Here is a 21483-nt window from a genome sequence, read left to right on the forward strand (position 1 = left end):
AAGATGAAACCAGTGACTCGTTGAAGACAATGATTTGTTGGACCAGTTCCAGTTGCTATGACAACTGTACGTCTGGTTAGGGCGGCTAGGTATTTAAACCTTAGGACACACAGTCCCGGACACCCAGTCCTGAACACGCAGCTCAGGACACCCAGTCCTCACCGTATTCCCCTTGAGCTAAGGTCACACAGACCTCGCCCAATCACTCTGGTAAGTCTTCAAGGTAGACTCCCAAACCTTCACAGACTTCGTTCACCGGCAATCCACAATGTCTCTTGGATGCTCAGAACGCGACGCCTAACCGGCTGGAGGATGCACAGTCCTCAAGTGTAATAAGTCTTCAGATCACTCAGACAAGAAGACTTAAGTGATGCCTAATTCTCTTTGGCTCTGGGTGGTTAGGGCTTTATCCTCGCAAGGAATTCTCTCTCAAAGGCTTCGAGGTGGGTTGCTCTCAAATGACAAAAGTCGTACTCTGAATCTGAGCAGCCAACCGTTTATGGTTGTAGGGGGTGGGCTATTTATAGCCACTTGGCAACCCGACCTAATTTGTCCGAAATGACCCTGGGTCACTAAGGAACTGACACGTGTTCCAACGGTCAGATTTCAAACTCACACGGCAACTTTACTTGGGCTCCAAGCAAAGCTGACTTGCCCAACTCTGGACAAGATTCGCTCTCAAAGTCTTCACTCGAAGACATAGGTTTTTTTTAAGCATCACTTCAGTCATTCTGACTGGTTCTTTTGGACCCCACTTAACAGTCTGGTGGTTCCTATGACTCAACACAAAAGAAAGAGAACTACGAAAGATCTAAGTCTTCGAGCTCCATAGGCTTCATGTGGTGTCTTCTCTTGTCATAGTCTTCAATGTGAATATCTTCATATACCACCTTTGACTTCAATGTCTTCATACATTTTTAGGGGTCATCTCTGGTAGGAAAACCGAATCAATGAGGGACTTCTACCTGTGTTATCCTGCAATTCTCACAAACACATTAGTCCCTCAACTAGGTTTGTCGTCAATACTCCAAAACCAACTAGGGGTGGCACTAAATGCACTTACAATCTCCCCCTTTTTTGTGATTGATGACAAACTAGTTGAAGTTTTCAACGGGGAATATAATCTATGAAATTGTAAAGGATAAGGAATTGTCTTCATAAGTTGCAAGGGCTCCCCTGAAGATGTGCATATAAGTAATTTGCTTTTGGAATGCAAATGCACATGGCAGGTTGTACTTGTGGAGATCCACTTCAACTTATGATGACAATCCACTATGCATGTGAAAGTATATGAAGATAATGACATGCATAATGGAAAATGGACGTCTGCAGAATGATCTAAGTGCGGAATTTATCGTCGCACATGCGGAATTTATCATCGCAAAACAAGGTGGCAGATAAGTAGCAGATGACCATCGAGTTTAAGTGTTACAACTCAAAGAACCAAATGTAGCAAAACGAGAGTTGTAAGCACGAAGCAAAATATAAAGCACCCGCCCATATGGACCCGCTTGAAGACTATCAACCTCATATGCTTCTCCCCCTTTTGTCAGTAAGGACCAAAAAGCTTTGAAGACATAGAGCATCTACTCGTTCCCATGAGGAGTAGGTGAAGTAGCAGGGTCGTTGGTGGTGTTTGGCGGTGCTGAAGAGCTTGGAGCAGAGTCGAAGCGTGCTGAAGGAGGTGGCGGTGAAGTAGCATCGTCTTCATCCTCGATAACTCTGGCAGTCACAGTTGCAGCAGAGGAAGAGAACTCAGAGTCTTCAAGGGATGGAGTTCGTCGCAGCACTGCCCTTCGAGGAGGTGTGGAGTCAAACTTGAAACGCTCAGTGAAGCCATCCTCTTGAAGATCATCTTCAGAACACATCAGCGTTAGCCCTTTCCATGTGCGGCGAGAGGTTTCATGGGCAACAAAAGCATTCTTGGTGGCAAGATTGCGAATGCGATTAACATCCACCAAGAGGCTTTGCATCTGACGCTTCAGCCAGTCATGATGCCTATCCTGTTTCTGATGAAGAGCCACAAGAAGCTCTCGGTCGTTGAGAACACGAGTGCGCTTCTTGGGTCGTGGAGCAGTTGTACTGTCAGTGGCTTCAGTGAGAGCAGGATGTGGTGCACGTGTAGTGCCAGCCAAAGGATACACGCAAGTGACTGCTTCAACTCCTTCAATGTTCTAAGAGAAACTCTGACGCTCTGCATTCTCAAGACTTAGAGGTTCCTTGGCAGGCTCAGGATAGATGGCTTCAATAGACATATCCACATCAGGCAGAAAAATCTGATGATTGCGAGCAGATGGCTGATATGAGATAGCGGAGTGAAGTTTGATCAACCGCATTACGCATTGGGCGTAGAACTTCAAGCCAAACAGATCAGAGCCTAATGCAGCAAGTTGGCGAATGAAGAAGTCTTGTGCATTGAAGCATTTTCCATGAAGAATATAGAAGACCAAAGTCTTCATTGCACCTTCAAGCTTGGCATGTGGAGAGTGTCCTTTGATTGGCCAGAGAGTTCGCCTTATGATGTGATAAATGGTTCTTGGCAGATACTGAAGGTCTTCAACGAAGAACTCCGTGGGATAAGCAGCATCTTGGGGAAATGGCTTCATCATACTGAGCATCTGACTCATATTAGGTTCAGTCTTCTGAAAGATGCTCTCAATAGCTTCACTGTGAAGCTGACAGCCATGCTCGTAGAGGTCGCCAGGAGTGGGCAAACCAGTGAGCTCAATGATGGCAAAGGCTTTGGCTTCGTGATGAACGTTTCCTGTCATCCACTCCAGGACCCAAGTCTTCGGATCTCTGCTATACCCGCGGATGTGAAGTGTGGCATAGAATTGGAGCAGCAACTCTTCATTCCAATGCTCTTGTTCAGTGACGAACGACAGCAGTCCAACTTCTTTGAAGCAATCCAGAGCGTCTTCCAGACAGGGCAGACCAGCTATAGCTTCAATGTCAAGGCGCTTGTGTGGGAAGATGCGACCTTGGTTATAAAGAACGCATGAGTAGGGGTTCCTGGAGCTATTGAAGAATGTGTTGTCTGCTTTGAAGCCATTGATATTGAAGGATCCAGGTGCTGATGCAGGACCTGGGAACCTGGGCAATCTTGGGATTGGCTTCTGTACCTGAGGCCTGTGCTCAACATGATAGTCGAACTGGGGACCGGCAGCAGACTCAGGAACAGAAGTGGCGGGATCAGTGGCTTCGCTGACTTCTCATGCTTTTGTTGGGGAGGGCTCCACATTAGCTTCAGCCATGACAGCGTCAGTGGCTTCATTGGTGGTGGTGGCAGCCGCAAGATTTTCAATCACGTTCTCCTCGAGAACTGCTTCTTGGTGGGACAGGGGAGTGGCAACTTGTGGGACTTCTTCTTCATCGGCTGATGCAGCCGGAATATCTTCAGCAGCTTTAGCTTCAGACTCAGAGACTGGAGGCCTTGGTCCTTTGCGAAGCCTGCGTAACACTGGCGACGCTTGTGGAGTTGGAGTTGGCTGGGCCTCAAAGTCATCTTCCTCTTGTGGGCGATCATCCCATGAAGCATCATGAGCGATTGGCGTCAGAGGACGACCAATGCTGATGAGTTCGCTGTTCTCGAGCTGAGGAAGGACTGCACCATCTTCTACATGGTCATGGTAACCAATGTCTTCAGCAGCGATGGGATCAGCTGCTGGAAAGTCTTCAGCTTCATCAGCCTCTGTGAAAGCAGGCTCATGGATTGTCAGTTGGCGTTCAGCGTCAGGACGAACCATAGAAATGGGTTCAACAATCAAAGGCTCTGTGGGAGCAGCCCGATCTTTCTTGGTCTTCCTCTTCTTCTTGGAGGGGGCAGTAGGAGAGGCTTCAGGATGTTTCCTCTTCCTGGCTTCAGCCTCAGCAGTCCTCGTCTTCTTGAGCTCTGAAGCGGTTGACCGGCTTTTTGGCTTCGAGCCAGTCATTCTAGTTGGGAAGACAATGGGATATGCTTCCTGCCTTGGTGCGTCAGGTTCAGCCGTAGCGGGCTTCTTCTGCTTCTTGGCAGCCATCCTGGGGTCGATGCCAGGACGCCCAAGGGCCTTGCGCTTCTCAGCCTCATTGTAGGCTTGCACACATCTGTCAGCCAGAACCTTCATGCGCTCACGCGAACCCTAAGCTTCTGCACGTTTCTTGAGAAAGGCTTCCTTGAGCTCGTGCGGCATAATCTTGAAGTTCTTCACCTCTTGCACGCTGAGCTTGGCCATATGCTTCTTGAACTGAGCCTTTTCATAGTCAATCTTTTGCTTCAGTTCAACAATGCGCTGGGTGATAGCTAGCTCTGAAGCAATGGCGCCTTGGAAGGCGACACTGAGGCCAATGGGTAGTTGCAGATCTTCAAAGCTGATGTTTGGCGTGTCAAACCACTCGTCAATGAAGTTGTGGATGATGGTTACATCAAAGAGAGGCAGATCATTGAAGATTTCTGCTTCTTCTTTGCTCTTGATGAGTTGCTCAAGAGCGTCATCTACAAGATCTTCATCACTTGACAGATCAATGGCATCATTGCGCAGAATGGCAGCAGCTGTTAGCTCTTGGCCGGTGTGTGGCAGAGGCATCTTGACCTTCTGGGGCTTGGAGATGCGTGAAAAATCTTCAGACTGCACACTGTCTTCAGGAGGTGCAGTTGCCAGTGGCTTCGCCCGTGAGATTTTTGGTGAAGGGGCAGGCTTTGAAGCTTTAGGCTTCTTCAACTTCTTTGGCTTCGGTGCTGCAGGCGCTTCATCTGATTCAGCGTCAGCTGCAGGCTCATTCACTGCAGTCCCTTGAACCAAGATATGGGTGATGAGGCCTTCAAGGTTGTAGAAAGGACCGATGACATTGGGTTCTGCATCTCGCGTGCCATCAGCCCTTGGAGCTGAGGGACCAGGGTTGAAATCTAACCCCAAAGTCTTCTTGTTCTGCTTTGCTGAGTTCTGGGCAAACTGGAAGTTGCGCTTAAACAGATTGTCGTCACGACACCATAGCAGTGACGATGGGTGTGCATCAACAGGTTGTGGCCCACGGACCATGCAGGGATAGAAGCCTTGTTCAATGGCTTCGTCTCTGGACCTGGGTTGAAGATTCTTGTATAGGATGTCTCCCCACGGTCTCTTGATGGCATTTTTCTCAGCATATTCCTGGGTTACAAATCGGTATTTGAACCATTGTTCTGCCCAATATCTTCGAATCCATTGGATTCGGGTCTTGCGCTGATTGTAATCCTCTTCAGGATCTGTCTTGTACAGTTCTGAGAGGTCATCTGGCAGATCTCTAGATGTTTCTCCATGATGCTTTCTGCCACCCTTCCTTGCTGATTTTTCTGAAGCCATGGACCTTAATCTGAAAGGCTTCAATACGTTCAGAGGCTTCAAAGGTTTTCGCTTGCTGGACAAACAGGAACTGGCTTCGGGAGAATTTATGTGATGCTGTAAGAATTCTGCAAATGAATGCAAACTATGAGAACCAAAGGATACTCCCACGGACATGTACCTGTGACAGCATTAAGGTGCGAGGGAAGGGGAAGAGGTCATATGCATTCTCAAAAGATTTTGAAGATAAATCAGTTTAGAAGACATTGACCTCATCGTGCGAAGACATTCACTCATAGATAAGGAGTTGGTTCCAGATTTGTACGAATCCACAGATCAGTACAAGTGAGGAATCTAACTACTTTGTGAAGCATAAGTGAATATACTAGGCATGTTATGAGATGCAGTATGAGAGAGATCTAACTTGTGTGAATAGAAACTGCTTGTGGTGGAAAGTGACAAAGCCATAGGATCAACGGTGCCGTAAAAAGGAAGTTTTATTTACCACACTAAGAACTGCTAGACAGAGTGGAAGATGAGGCCGAGCAGTTCGATCTTCCGTGCCCTAACTTGGCGACGGAGGACACCTACGGCGACAGCAGAGAGGACGATGTCCGCGGTCGGCGTGAAGACGGCGTCGGAGAGGTTGCGGCAGCGAAGCGCTTCGTCGCGGGCGTCGTCGAGGGCTAGCGGTGGCGCTAGGGTTCGTGCGAGAGTGGAAGAAGAGATAATGACCGCTGTGAAGTGTATATTTATAGGTACAGGGGCGGCACTGCGTTATTACACAGGTGCCCCTGGCAATTCACATCTGAGGAACACGTGGCCATTATGCGGAATTTTGGGGTTTGTTCCACGTCCCACGCACGCCTGGATTGTCGGGTGGTCGTTCCTACTTCTCCGGGTTTCATGTGGAGGAATGAGCATTGAAAACGGACTTAATGGTTGTCTCTGTATCTTCTGCTGACAAGGACGCAGAGAAGACATTAGACAGTTTCAATAGAATGCAAATGATTTGGAGAGATAGAATTTGAGATAGAAAGCATAGAGAGGTTAGGGTCCGATCACATTCACTTAGTTCAAAAGATTCAACAAGAAGACATAGCTATAAGTGAATGTTGTAGAGGACAGAACACTAGTATATATATATATATATCTATATAATCAACATAGTGAAGATAATCATGAAGATATGTTGAGATTGAAGCCAAACCAAATTTGAAGACATAGCAAATGTAACGCCATGAGTGAAACACTTCAAACAGAACATTTGGTGGTGGCTTTACCCACCGTATAGGAAGTATTAGACCCAGACACGGTGCACAATTAACGTGGCGCTCCGAAGCCAAATTCCACATTAATGTATTCACACTTAGAATGTATGTCTTCATTGATTGAAGATATACTTTACTTCGTGTGTTGCACATCTAAGTCATCAATATGCATAAGGGTTAGGATGTGTGCCTGATCACAGGACATTTGAGGATTCCAGGATATTTAGCTCACACCGTAACTTGAAAAATCTCTTCTCATCCAAGGGCTTGGTGAAGATATCTGCCAATTGCTCTTCAGTGTTGACGTGTATGATATCAATATCTTCCTTCACAACATGATCTCTGAGAAACTGATGACGAATTTCAATGTGCTTTGTCTTCGAGTGCTGAACTGGGTTGTTGGCAATCTTGATGGCGCTTTCGTTGTCGCAGTAGAGTGGCACTTGCTTCAGATGAATGCCATAGTCCTTGAGTGTTTGCTTCATCCACAGAAGCTGAGCGCAGCAAGATCCAGCAGCAATGTATTCAGATTCAGCAGTGGAGAGAGATACACAGTTCTGCTTCTTTGAAGACCAACATACAAGTGATCGTCCCAGAAAGTGACATGTGCCTGATGTAGACTTGCGATCAACTTTGTCACCAGCATAATCAGCATCCGAGAATCCAACCAGATCAAACTCTGAGCCCTTTGGATACCATAATCCTAGAGTTGGGGTGTGAGCCAAATATCGAAGAATTCGCTTCACAGCTAAGTGATGCGACTCCTTTGGTGCCGCTTGAAATCGAGCACACATGCAAACACTAAGCATAATATCTGGCCTAGATGCACATAGATAAAGTAAAGAACCAATCATGGAGCGGTATACCTTTTGATCGAACTCTTTACCATTGTCGTCAGGACCCAGATGATGCTTGGCTGGCATTGGCATCGTGAAGCCTTTGCAGTCTTGCATACCGAACTTCTTCAGGAAATCTTTGAGATACTTCTCTTGAGATATGAAGATGCCGTTGCGTTGCTGTCGTATTTGAAGACCGAGAAAGAACTTCAGCTCTCCCATCATAGACATTTGATATTTCTCTTGCATCATATATCCAAACTCTTCACTGTACTTCTGATTGGTGCAGCCGAAGATAATGTCATCCACATATATTTGGCACACAAACAGTTCGCCATCATATGTCTTCGTGAAAAGAGTGGGGTCGAGAGAACCAGGTATGAAGCCTTTGCTCTTCAGGAAGTATTTGAGTGTGTCATACCAGGCCCGAGGGGCTTGTTTGAGGCCATACAGTGCCTTGTTGAGCTTGTATACCATGTCAGGATGTTTTGGATCTTCAAAGCCAGGAGGTTGTGCAACATACACTTCTTCTTCAATCTTGCCGTTGAGGAAGGCGCTCTTCACATCCATTTGATAAAGAAGTATGTTGTGATGATTTGCATAGGCCAGCAGTATGCGTATGGCTTCAAGTCTAGCCACAGGAGCAAATGTTTCATCGAAGTCAATGACTTCCACTTGAGTATATCCTTGAGCAACGAGACGAGCTTTGTTTCTGACAACTTGACCATGCTCATCTTGCTTGTTGCGGTATATCCATTTAGTGCCTATTATATTGTGCTTCCGTGGATCAGGACGCTTAACCAGTTCCCATACATTATTCAGCTCAAACTGTTGAAGCTCTTCTTGCATAGCTTGAATCCATTCAGGTTCCATGAAGGCTTCTTCAACTTTCTTGGGTTCTGTTATTGAGACGAATGCGAAGTGCCCACAGAACTTTGCCAGCTGAGTTGCCCTTGAACGAGTGAGTGGACCGGGTGCATTGATGCTATCAATTATTCTTTCAATCTGCACTTCATTGGCAACGCGAGGATGTACAGGGCGAAGATTTTGCTCTTGCTGATCATTGTCGTTGTTAGAAGGAATGTCTTCAGGCTGAGCATTGTCTTCATGTTGATCAGGTGCTGAGATGATAAGTTCTTCTTCAGGATGAGCTTCAGAAGGTATAATTTCTCCAGTTCCCATTAGCTTGATTGATTCACTGGATGGAACTTCATCTAGCACATTTGGCAGTTGCTCTCTTTGTGAACCGTTGGTCTCATCGAACCGCACATCCACTATTTTAACCACTTTGTAATGAAAGAGATTGAAGACTCTGTAGGAGTGCGAGTCCTTTCCATATCCAAGCATAAAACCCTCATGTGCTTTTGGTGCAAACTTTGAGGTGTGATGTGGGTCCTTGATCCAGCACCTGGCGCCAAATACTCTGAAGTAACTGACATTTGGCTTCTTGCCAGTAAGGAGCTCATAAGATGTCTTGTTCAGAAGCTTGTGAAGATAAACACGATTGATTGTATGGCATGCAGTATCAATGGCTTCAGGCCAGAATTTTCTTGGAGTCTTGTATTCATCTAGCATTGTTCTGGCCACCTCAATGAGTGTTCTGTTCTTGCATTCGACGACCCCATTCTGCTATGGCATGTACGGGGCTGAGAATTCATGTGTGATGCCCAAGGTATCAAGATATGTATCAAGGCTAGTGTTCTTGAATTCAGTGCCATTGTCACTTCTGATATGCTTTATCTTGGCGCCATAGTTGTTCATTGCTCGATTGGCGAAGCGTCTGAAGACATCCTGCACTTCAGTCTTGTAAAGGATTATGTGCACCCAAGTATATCTAGAATAATCATCAACAATGACAAAGCCATAGAGACAAGCAGTAGTAGTAAGAGTTGAGTAATGGGTGGGACCAAAAAGATCCATGTGAAGCAGTTCGAAGGGTCGAGTAGTGGTCATGATTGTCTTCGAGGGATGTTTGGCCCTCATCATCTTTCCTGCCTCACAGGCACCGCATAAGTGATCTTTCTTGAACTTGACGCCCTCGATGCCTATGACATGCTTCTTCTTTGCCAGGGTGTGGAGGTTCCTCATGCCAGCATGCCCAAGCCTCCGATGCCAGAGCCAGCATTCTGAAGCTTTTGCTAGAAGACATACGGCAAGCTGTGGTCCTGCTGAGAAATCTACCACGTACAAATCATCTTTTCGATACCCTTCAAATACTAGAGACTTGTCAGATTCCATTAGAACAAGGCAACGATATTTTCCAAATATTACGATCATGTTTAAATCGCAAAGCATTGAGACAGACATTAAGTTGAAGCCAAGGGATTCAACAAGCATGACTTTATCCATGTGTTGATCCCTTGAGATTGCAACTCTACCTAGACCCAATACCTTACTTTTACTAGTGTCAGCAAATGTGATGTGGCTCTTATCGGATGGACGTAAGGTTGAGTCCATAAGAAGGCTTCTTTTGCCAGTCATGTGATTTGTACACCCACTATCAATAATCCATTCTGAAGACGCTGGTGTCGTACCCTACAGTGCAGCTAGGGGGATAGGCTTCACCAAGAGCATTGTGAAGCAAAAACATTTGACGAACCAGTGGGTTATGAAAGCTTAGATCCAGATTAGGACTAATAGGGAGAGTAGCAAGCGATTCAGGAACGAAGTACATGGTAAGACCATTCGGGCATTTGATCTTGCGCCCTACAAGATGTTTAAGGTCCCCAGCAATAGCGCAGACGATTTTGGTTTTCTGCTGGAGACCTTTCCCTGCAAAAGAGAGTTAAGATTTCTTAGCCACCCACATCTTCAAGGGTGGCTTAGAAGCAATAAGTCTAAGTGCAGCATCTCAGAACTTTGGCTTTAGAGCCCTAGCAAACAGTCTTGCAGGCGGACAATAGTACTCATAAGAATAAGCAGAATAGTTCTTGGTCTTATGAACATGGCGGTTTGATGAACCGCTCTCATATTCATATGCCTGAGTATGGTTTCCCTGCAAAATATTTGCGTTAGTGCGACTCAGGTGAGTCCTCTGTCTGTATGAAGCCTTTGGACCGTATGAAGCCTTTGGTCTGAGGTTTGTCTTCTTCACGTGAGGTGTCATGATGACATTCACAGGAAGATTCTCCAGACACCTTTTCGGAACCCAGATCTTCTTCATAGGCGGTCCATTCCTGCAGTTAGTACCAATGTACCTGGCAAACACTTCACCATTCTGATTCTTAAACAGTTTATAGTTTGCATCAAGGGATTCATCAATGATAATGGGGTTAGCACAAGTGAAGCCAGATAGATTGGATGGATCTGCTGAAGGTTCCTTTGCAGCAACCCACGTGGTTTTGGGGTACTGCTCAGGTTTCCAGTAAGAACCATCAGCATTCATTTTCCTTACGAACCCAACACCCTCTTTCCTCGGGTTTCGGTTCAGAATCTGCTTTTTGAGGACATCACATAGTGTCTGATGCCCTTTAAGACTTTTGTACATCCCTGTTTCAAGCAATGTCTTCAACCTAGCATTCTCATCAGCAATAGCAGTGGTATCCTCAGCAGAGGGGTTAGTTACCACGTCAACAGTTGAAGATATTGCAACAGTAGTAGCAGTAGAACATTCAGCAACAGAAGTAGCATTATCACGCTCAATGCATTTAAGACATGATGGTTCAAATCCTTCCTGAGCGGAACTGATCTGTTTGGCGCGAAGTGACTCGTTTTCCTTTTGAAGATCTTCATGAGCCGCTCTCAATTTCTCAAGATCTTGCTTCTTTGAAGATAATCATAGGAAAGCTTTTCATGAGGTGTTGAGAGAGTTTCATGACGACTTTCAAGTTCCTGATACTTAACGTGAAGATATTTTATGTCTTCAATTAAGGATTTGGATCGAGTCATTTCGGCACCTAACAGATCATCGCTTCTGTCTAATAGTTTTTGAATATGTTCCATAGCTTTCTGTTGTTCAGTTGCAATTTTAGCAAGTGTTTTGTAGCTGGGTTTTGAACCACAATCAGAGTCATCATCACTAGATGTTTGATAGTGAGTAGTGCGTGGGTTTACCTTGGCACCGCGTGCCAATAAGCAGTAGGTAGGAGTGGAGTAGTCCTTGTCATTTGCATCGGTGTCGGTGATGAAGTCATTTTCGTCGGTGTTGAAGATGGACTTGGCAACGTATGCTGTAGCCAGACTTGCGACGCCTGAATCGGACTCCTCCTCAGACTCCACCTCCGCCTCCTCAGAAGCGGACTCCTCCTCTGAATCCATTTCCTTGCCAACAAACGCACGTGCCTTACCAGATGAGCTCTTCTTGTGTGATGAAGACTTTGAGGAAGACTTGGAAGAAGACTTTGAGTATTTCTTCTTCTTCTTGTCGTCAGAGTCATATTCCTTGCTCTTCTTCTTCTTTTTGTTCTCATTGTCCCACTGTGGACACTCAGAGATGGAGTGGCCAGGTTTCTTGCACTTGTGACATGTTTTCTTCTTGTAGTCATGAGCAGAAGCTTCATCATTCCTTGAGCTTGATCGGGAAGACTTTCTGAAGCCTTTCTTCTTGGTGAATTTTTGGAACTTCTTGACAAGCATAGCAAGTTCCCTTCCAATGTCTTCAGGATCATCAGAACTACTGTCAGATTCTTCTTCAGATGAGGAGACAGCTTTTGCCTTCAAGGCACGAGTTCGCCCATAGTTTGGACCGTAGATATCTCTTTTCTCAGAAAGCTGAAACTCATGTGTGTTGAGCCTCTCAAGTATGTCAGACGGCTCGAGTGTCTTGAAATCAGGACGTTCTTGAATCATCAGGGCTAGGGTGTCAAACGAACTGTCAAGTGATCTCAGTAGTGTCTTGACGACTTCATGCTTGGTGATCTCAGTAGCGCCAAGGGCTTGAAGCTCATTTGTGATGTCAGTGAGTCAGTCAAATGTGAGCTGGACATTCTCATTGTCATTTCGCTTGAAGCGGTTGAAGAGGTTGCGAAGGACACTGATTCTCTGATCTCTCTAGGTTGAGACGCCTTCATTGACCTTGGAGAGCCAGTCCCAGACCAGCTTAGATGTTTCCAAAGCACTCACACGGCCATACTGTCCTTTGGTCAGATGACCACAGATGATATTCTTGGTAGTAGAGTCCAGTTGAACGAACTTCTTGACATCAGCAGCAGTGACACCTTCTCCAACCTTGGGAACACCGTTCTTGACGACATACCATAGGTCGACGTCAATGGCTTCAAGATGCATGTGCATCTTATTCTTCCAGTAGGGATATTCAGTTCCATCGAAGACGGGGCACGCAGCGGAGACTTTAATTATCCCTGCAGTCGACATAGCTAAAACTCCAGGTGGTTAAACCGAATCACACAGAACAAGGGAGCACCTTGCTCTGATACCAATTGAAAGTGCATTATATCGACTAGAGGGGGGGTGAATAGGCGATTTTTATGAAAGTCTTCAAAACATGGAAGTTATGAAGACAAACGATAGAAATAAACCTAATACCCTGCAGCGGAAGGTAGACTACACTAGGCAAGCCATAGTCAAGTATTCAATAGAGTGAAAGCACAATGACTAATAGCAGCAATGTAGTAAGGATCAGGTAGGAAGATATTGTGAAGCCACACAGAACACGCAGTCACTCAGTGAAGACAAAAGATAGTGCGAACATACAATGACTTCACAAGGAGTAACAGTAAGTAAAGGGAAGGGAAGATGAAACCAGTGACTCGTTGAAGACAATGATTTGTTGGACCAGTTCCAGTTGTTGTGACAACTGTACGTCTGGTTAGGGCGGCTAGGTATTTAAACCTTAGGACACACAGTCCCGGACACCCAGTCCTGAACACGCAGCTCAGGACACCCAGTCCTCACCGTATTCCCCTTGAGCTAAGGTCACACAGACCTCGCCCAATCACTCTGGTAAGTCTTCAAGGTAGACTCCCAAACCTTCACAGACTTCGTTCACCGGCAATCCACAATGTCTCTTGGATGCTCAGAACGCGACGCCTAACCGGCTGGAGGATGCACAGTCCTCAAGTGTAATAAGTCTTCAGATCACTCAGACAAGAAGACTTAAGTGATGCCTAATTCTCTTTGGCTCTGGGTGGTTAGGGCTTTATCCTCGCAAGGAATTCTCTCTCAAAGGCTTCGAGGTGGGTTGCTCTCAAACGACAAAAGTCGTACTCTGAATCTGAGCAGCCAACCGTTTATGGTTGTAGGGGGTGGGCTATTTATAGCCACTTGGCAACCCGACCTGATTTGTCCGAAATGACCCTGGGTCACTAAGGAACTGACACGTGTTCCAACAGTCAGATTTCAAACTCACATGGCAACTTTACTTGGGCTCCAAGCAAAGCTGACTTGCCCGACTCTGGACAATATTCGCTCTCAAAGTCTTCACTCAAAGACATAGGTTTTGTTTAAGCATCACTTCAGTCATTCTGACTGGTTCTCTTGGACCCCACTTAACAGTATGGTGGTTCCTATGACTCAACACAAAAGAAAGAGAACTACGAAAGATCTAAGTCTTCGAGCTCCATAGGCTTCATGTGGTGTCTTCTCTTGTCATAGTCTTCAATGTGAATATCTTCATATACCACCTTTGACTTCAATGTCTTCATACATTTTTAGGGGTCATCTCTGGTAGGAAGAATGAATCAATGAGGGACTTCTACCTGTGTTATCCTGCAATTCTCATAAACACATTAGTCCCTCAACTAGGTTTGTTGTCAATACTCCAAAACCAACTAGGGGTGGCACTAGATGCACTTACAACTACCTACAAAAATTGAAGGTCAACAACATAAGGAAATGGATTGGCTCTGGACCAGGTGCCCGGTGGCCGGCGGCCGGGCCGCCGCAGAGGCGGAGCTCTGTGGCGGCTAGGTTAGTCTCGCTAGTCCCTGGCTGCGTGGCTCGATTTGAGAATTGGGGTGTGGCCGGGCTAGCATATTGGGGATGTGGGCTGCTACTGGGCTTGTGCGTGACCGTGGAGTACAAAACGAATCGTATTATTCATATACGGGATTTCGGCTACCCGGGGCGGCCGACCATAGTCGCCCCTACCGTGGCGCCGCCACTGATGATGATGCTCAACCTAGTAATGATAATGATGTAAAAACTGAACCTATTGTTGATCTTGATAACCCACAATCAAAGAATCAATGTTATGATAAGAAAGACTTTGTTGCTAGGAAACATGGTAAAGAAAGAGAACCATGGGTTCAGAAACCCATGCCTTTTCCTCCCAAACCATCCAAGAAAAAGGATGATGAGGATTTTGAGCGCTTTGCTGAAATGATTAGACCTATCTTTTTGCGTATGCGATTAACTGATATGCTCAAAATGAATCCTTATGCTAAGTATATGAAAGATATTGTTACTAATAAAAGAAAGATACCGGAAGCTGAAATTTCCACCATGCTTGCTAATTATACTTTTAAGGGTGGAATACCAAAGAAACTAGGAGATCCAGGAGTACCCACTATACCATGTTCCATTAAAAGAAACCATGTTAAAACTGCTTTATGTGATCTTGGAGCCGGTGTTAATGTTATGCCTCTCTCTTTATATCGTAGACTTGATTTGAATAAGTTGACACCGACTGAAATATCTTTGCAAATGGCTGATAAATCAACTGCTATACCTGTCGGTATTTGTGAGGATGTGCCTGTTGTAGTTGCAAACGTTACTATTTTAACAGACTTTGTTATTCTTGATATTCCCGAGGACGATAGTATGTCTATTATTCTTGGAAGACCCTTTTTGAATACTATAGGGGCTGTTATTGATTGCACTAAAGGCAATGTCACTTTTCATGTTAATGGTAATGAGCACACGGTACACTTTCCGAGGAAACAATCTCAAGTTCATAGTATCAACTCTATTGGAAAATTTTCATCAATTATATTTGGAGGTTTTGAATTTCCTCTTCCTACTGTCAAGAAGAAATATGATATTCTTATTATTGGGGATGTGCATATCCCCGTTGAGGTAACATAGTGTTATTCGAAATTTCTCCGGTTCCATGTTATTCGGAATGAGTTCATTAACAAGACTTGATCAACCTTGTTAGTTGATTCCTTTTAATGAGCATGAGATGGATGAAACTAGAAGGCACAACCTTCTGTACCCCACTTTTACTTTCTGTTATTTATATTAAATAAAATAAAAATAAATATTTTTCTGTCTGTTATCTGATTAACCGTGCAGTATAAAAATACCCCGAAAATAAAAGTTCTCCAAATGCCCTGAAATTTAAATATGATTTTTTCTAGACTATTTGAGAATATTTGGCACTGAGAACACAGCAGGGGGTCAACCACCTGCCCACGAGGGTGGAGGGCGCGCCCTACCCCCTGGGCGCGCCCCCCTGCCTCGTGGGCCCACGGTGGCCCTCCTCCACTTATCCTTTCACCCACACACTCCTTCTTCCTCCCCCAAACACGAATATCCAGCTCAAACCCGAGTCCAAGCTCGTTTTGCTGCCATTTTCGATCTCCTTGCTCAAAGCACCTCTCACAAAACTGCTTGGGGAGATTGTTCCTTGGTATGTGACTCCTCCATTAGTCCAATTAGTTTTTGTTCTAGTGCTTTATTCATTGCAAATTTTTGGTGCTTAGGTGACCCTGTTCTTGAGCTTGCATCTCAAATTTATATGGTCAAAAGTAGTTTTGATGCATGATATAGGCTCTAGGCACTTGTAGGAGTAGTTGCTATCAATATTATTGAGTTTGGTTTACTTTTATTTTGAAGTTACTAAAAAAATTCAGAATTTTTCAAAGGAAGAAAAATGCTTAGGAAAATGTTTCAAGGTGGTTCCTCAAGGAAGCAGGGACCTAGGCTTGCAATGCGTGATGCTGATGAAGAGCCACCAAGAGATGCTCTAGTGCATCCTTGTGAGTGGCCTTCTGAAAATTTTATGGACCGAGCAGGAATTAAAGAAGAATTCAACGCATATTTGCGTAACACCGATCTTGTGAGCTTCGAGGAAGAGAAGTGCAGTCAGTATCACAACCTCACCAGTACCTTTGTGAGGAGGTATGAATTTTCAACTTCACGTAATTCTCCAACTATCCTGTTTGATCTTTATGAAAATTCTTATACTATGGACTTAGAGGATTTTACTACTGCTTGCAAACTTCCACAATGGGGTAGTATAAGGGATCCTCGCAAATCTTAATTTAGAGATTTTCTTGCTAGCATAACTGTGGGAGAATCTAGAGATATAACACAAGCTACCATAGGGAGCATTCACTTTCCTGCTATACATTATTTTGCTCTCTTCATAGGTAGATGCATTAATGGTAAAGATGAGGCATGTCACATGTGTGTCCCTGACCTCGGTATTCTTAGGAGTGCGGTGTTAGGACACAAATCTTATAATTTGGGAGCCATTGTTGCACGTAGGTTGCATCTTAATAGATTTAATGGAGATTTCTTTGGAGGAATTTATGCAACCCGCATAGCTAATTTTCTTGGTATAGCCATACGTGAAGATGATATTGAACTACCTCCTGCTTACCTAGACTTTAATGCTATGGTTCACCACCAGTTTGTCGAGAGGAATGAATCACCTCTCCAGTATCGACTAATCTTTGACAGACGCCGTGCTGTCCATATTACTCTCCCTGCTCCTGCCTTCTTTGATCATCAGGCAAAAGGAAGATATACTATCACCAGAGAGGAGGCATATGAGTACGAGAGGAGAGCGGAGGCCGCTCGTCGCCATGCTGCAGCTCAGCAGGCGATAGCCGCTGCATCGCAGTATGACCCCAACTATTATTATGGATATCCGCCAGGCCAGCCGTGGCCATAGACCAACTTAGGCCAAAAGCCTAAACTTGGGGGAGTACATATTTCCCACCGACACTACATTTATGTTCACACACTCATTGCTAGATGTCGGTGCTCATACTTTTTCATTGTATCAGCCATGCTAGTTTAATTTCCTTTTTATGCTTTCTTCTTGTGTGTTTACTAAATCTTAAGAAAAACCAAAAAAATTAGTTGTAGCTTTTAGTTAGTTTAATTTCCATGCTTGTAGTAGTAATTAAAAAGAAAACCCAAAAATATTTCCTGTTCTTCTTTTGCTTGTTGGGAGCTTTCCCGTGTAAATAGTTTTATTTCTTTTCTTTTCTTTGGGGTCGATAGGAGAAGACCATAATTAAATTGTTGAAGTGGCTCTTATATGCATACTTGTTATTCTGACAAAATAGCCCATATTGCCTTGTCTTCTCCTGTTTATTGAATGCTTGCAGATTCCAGCTTAGTCCAATGCACGCGCACTATTATTATTATTCACATCGTTCGGTCGTGCAAGTGAAGGGCAATTATGACGATATATGATGGACTGACTAAGATGAGAAAAGCTGGTATGAACTCGACCTCTTCTATTTTTGTAAATATGATTAGTTCATCGTTCTTGATTCAGCCTATTATGAATAAACATGTTTGCAATGACAACTAGAGATCATAGTTTCTTGTGCCATGCTTGATTAGCTATGAGTTATAATGGTTTACCTTGCGTGCCAACATGCTATTGAAATGGTTATGATGTGGTATGATAGGGTGGTATCCTCCTCTGAATGATTTAAGTGACTTGACTTGGCGCATGTTCACGCATGTAGTTGAAACAAAATCAACATAGCCTTCACGATATTTATGTTCATGGTGGATTATATCCTACTCATGCTTGCATTCGGTGTTGATTAATTTTAATGCATGTTCATGACTGTTGTCGCTCTCTAGCTGGTCGCTTCCCAGTCTTTTGCTAGCCCTCACCTGTACTAAGCGGGAATACTGCTTGTGCATCCAATCCCTTAAACCCCAAAGTTATACCACATGAGTCCACTATACCTACCTATATACGGTATCTACCTACCGTTCCAAGTAAATTTGTATGTGCCAAACTCTAAACCTTCAAATAAATATCCTGTTTTGTGTGCTCGAATAGCTCATGTATCAACTAGGTTTGTCTGTATCTTCCATGTTAGGCGGGTTATTCTCAAGAGGTGTGGACTCCGCTCCTCACTCACGAGATAAATGGCTAGTCACCGGGATGCCTAGTCCCATGCTTTATGCAAACTAAATCAAAATAATTGCAAACAAAACTCCCCCTGGGACTCTTGTTAGTTGGAGGCACTCGTTGTTTCGAGCAAGCCATGGATTGATGCTTGTTGGTGGAAGGGGGAGTATAAACTTTACCATTCTGTTTGGGAACCGCCTATAATGTGTGTAGCATGGAAGATATCGCCATCTCTTGGTTGTTATGTTGACAATGAAAGTATACTGCTCAAAATATTATTCACATCTATTTCAAAGCCGAGCTCTGGCACCTCTACAAATCCCTGCTTCCCTCTGCGAAGGGCCTATCTATTTACTTTTATGCTGAGTCATCATCCTCTTATTAAAAAGCACCAGTTGGAGAGCACCACTCTCATTTGCATTCATTACTATTAGTTTACATTGAGTATGACTTGACTGGATCTCTTTTACCATGAATTACAATGTCTAGTTAGTCCTTGGTCTTTAAAGGTGCTCTGCATTTATGTTTTACGGTCTCAAAAAGGGCTAGCGAGATACCATCTTGTTATGTCATATTATGATTGTTTTGAGAAAGTGTTGTCATCCGAGATTTATTATTATTGCTCGCTAGTTGATTATGCTATTAATATGAGTAAACTTGATACCTGAGCGTTATTGCGATGTGGTTAGTTATAATCTTTGCTGAAAACTTGAATGCTGGCTTTACATATTTACAACAACCAGAGCAAACGGAGTTTGTAAAAGTTTTTCTTTATCACTTTCAGTTTGTCAACTGAATTGCTTGAGGACAAGCAAAGGTTTAAGCTTGGGGGAGTTGATACGTCTCCAATGTATCTACTTTTTCCAAACACTTTTGCCCTTGTTTTGGACTCTAACTTGCATGATTTGAATGGAACTAACCCGGACTGACGCTGTTTTCAGCAGAATTACCATGGTGTTATTCATGTGCAGAAACAAACGTTCTCGGAATGACCTGAAACTTCATGGAGCAACTTTTTGGAAAATATAAAAAATACCTGCAAAAGATGAAGGCCGGGGGGCCACCACCTCTCCACGAGGGTGGGGTGCGCGCCTGCCCCCCCTAGGGCGCGCCCCTACCTCGTGGGGCCCCTGGTGCCTCTCCGACTCCAACTCCAACTCTATGTATTGTGTTTTGGGGAGAAAAAAATCAGAGAGAAGAATTCATCGCGTTTTACGATATGGAGTCGCCGCCAAGCCCTAAAACCTCTCGGGAGGGCTGATCTGGAGTCTGTTCGGGGCTCCGGAGAGGGGAATCTGTCGCCATCGTCATCATCAAACATCCTCCATCACCAATTTCATGATGCTCACCGCCGTGCGTGAGTAATTCCATCGTAGGCTTGCTGGACGGTGATGGGTTGGATGGGATCTATCATGTAATCGAGTTAGTTTTGTTAGGGTTTGATCCCTAGTATCGATTATGTTCTGAGATTGATGTTGCTATGACTTTGCTATGCTTAATGCTTGTCACTAGGGCCCGAGTGCCATGATTTCAGATCTGAACCTATTATGTTTTCATCAATATATGAGTGTTCTTGATCCTATCTTGCAAGTCTATAGTCACCTATTATGTGTTATGATCCGTTAACCCCGAACTGATAATAATCAGGATACTTACCGGTGATGATCGTAGTTTGAGGAGTTCATGTATTCACTATGTGTTAATGCTTTGTTCCGGTACTCTATTAAAAGGAGGCCTTAATATCCCTTAGTTTCCATAAGGACCCCGCTGCCACAGGAGGGTAGGACAAAAGATGTCACGCAAGTTCTTTTCCATAAGCACGTATGACTATGTTCGGAATACATGCCTACATTACATTGATGAACTGGAGCTAGTTCTGTGTCACCCTAGGTTATGACTGTTACATGATGAACCGCATCCGGCATAATTCTCCATCAATTATCCATTGCCTACGAGCTTTCCATATATTGTTCTTCGCTTATTTACTTTCCCGTTGCTATTGCTATCATCACTACAAAATACCAAAAATATTACTTCCACTACTGTTACCTTTTGTTACCGTTACCACTACTATCATATTACTTTGCTACTAAATACTTTGCTGCAGATATTAAGTTTCCAGGTGTGGTTGAATTGACAACTCAGCTGCTAATACTTGAGAGTATTCTTTGGCTCCCCTTGTGTCGAATCAATAAATTTGGGTTGAATACGTTACCCTCGAAAACTTTTGTGATCCCCTATACTTGTGGGTTATCTGGTGGCGGCCCCCAAATTTCGATCCGGAATCCCCACGCGGCTCATCTCCTGGAAAAAGAAGGGCTTGTCCTGGGGTCCTTCGGTAGAGCTGACCGGACTCCAGACCTGCATCCAGAACATGACGAACAAGAAAATCAAGCTCGTCAATGTGGTCCAGGTTATGCTCTTCCGCCGGATCCTTCTGTGTCAACGACGGGCATTTGTTTTGTGGGAGTTCGACTCGGCCAAGCACCAAACGCTGCGAGAGCTCTACAACACGATGCACGAGGACGTCTGGAGGGTGCTGTTCAAGAGCGCCGAGATGCCTCCCTCCCTCACCGAGGACCGCGGACTCAGCGCAAAGCGCCGCGCCCATCTGGTAGGCTTCTATATCTCTTAGGATATTTATTTGCCCCGGTTTAGTTATGTGCTGGATCTAAGCTTTCATGTCATTAGCAGGACTGGATAGAGACAGCGGAGCAGCTTGATTGCCCAGCCCCCCTGCCCGAAGATCCTGCAGACGCTCTTCTAATGAAGATGCTGACTCCGGCACCTTACGAGGTGCTGGCAAATAAGGCCAAGAAGACGGCCAGGGGGACTCGAAAGGGTCTCCGGCGCAAGGTTATGTCGGACTCATCGTCCGATGACTCCGATGCGCACTCCTCCCACGGAAACGAGGAGGAGGAGAAAAGTTCTCCCCCTCCCCAGCAAGGGGAGACAAGAAAAGGGAGGCTGACCCTTCCGGGGAGGCCGAAGGGTCCAAGAAGGGAAGGACCCTCCCTCCGGACTGTGCCATGACGGCCGCCGACAGCGGCGACGAGTGGCTACCCAGGGAC

Source organism: Triticum urartu, chromosome 2A, assembly GCF_056163025.1.
Source record: "Triticum urartu cultivar PI428250 chromosome 2A, HENAU_Tu73, whole genome shotgun sequence".
In the NCBI taxonomy this organism is placed as follows: domain Eukaryota; kingdom Viridiplantae; phylum Streptophyta; class Magnoliopsida; order Poales; family Poaceae; genus Triticum; species Triticum urartu.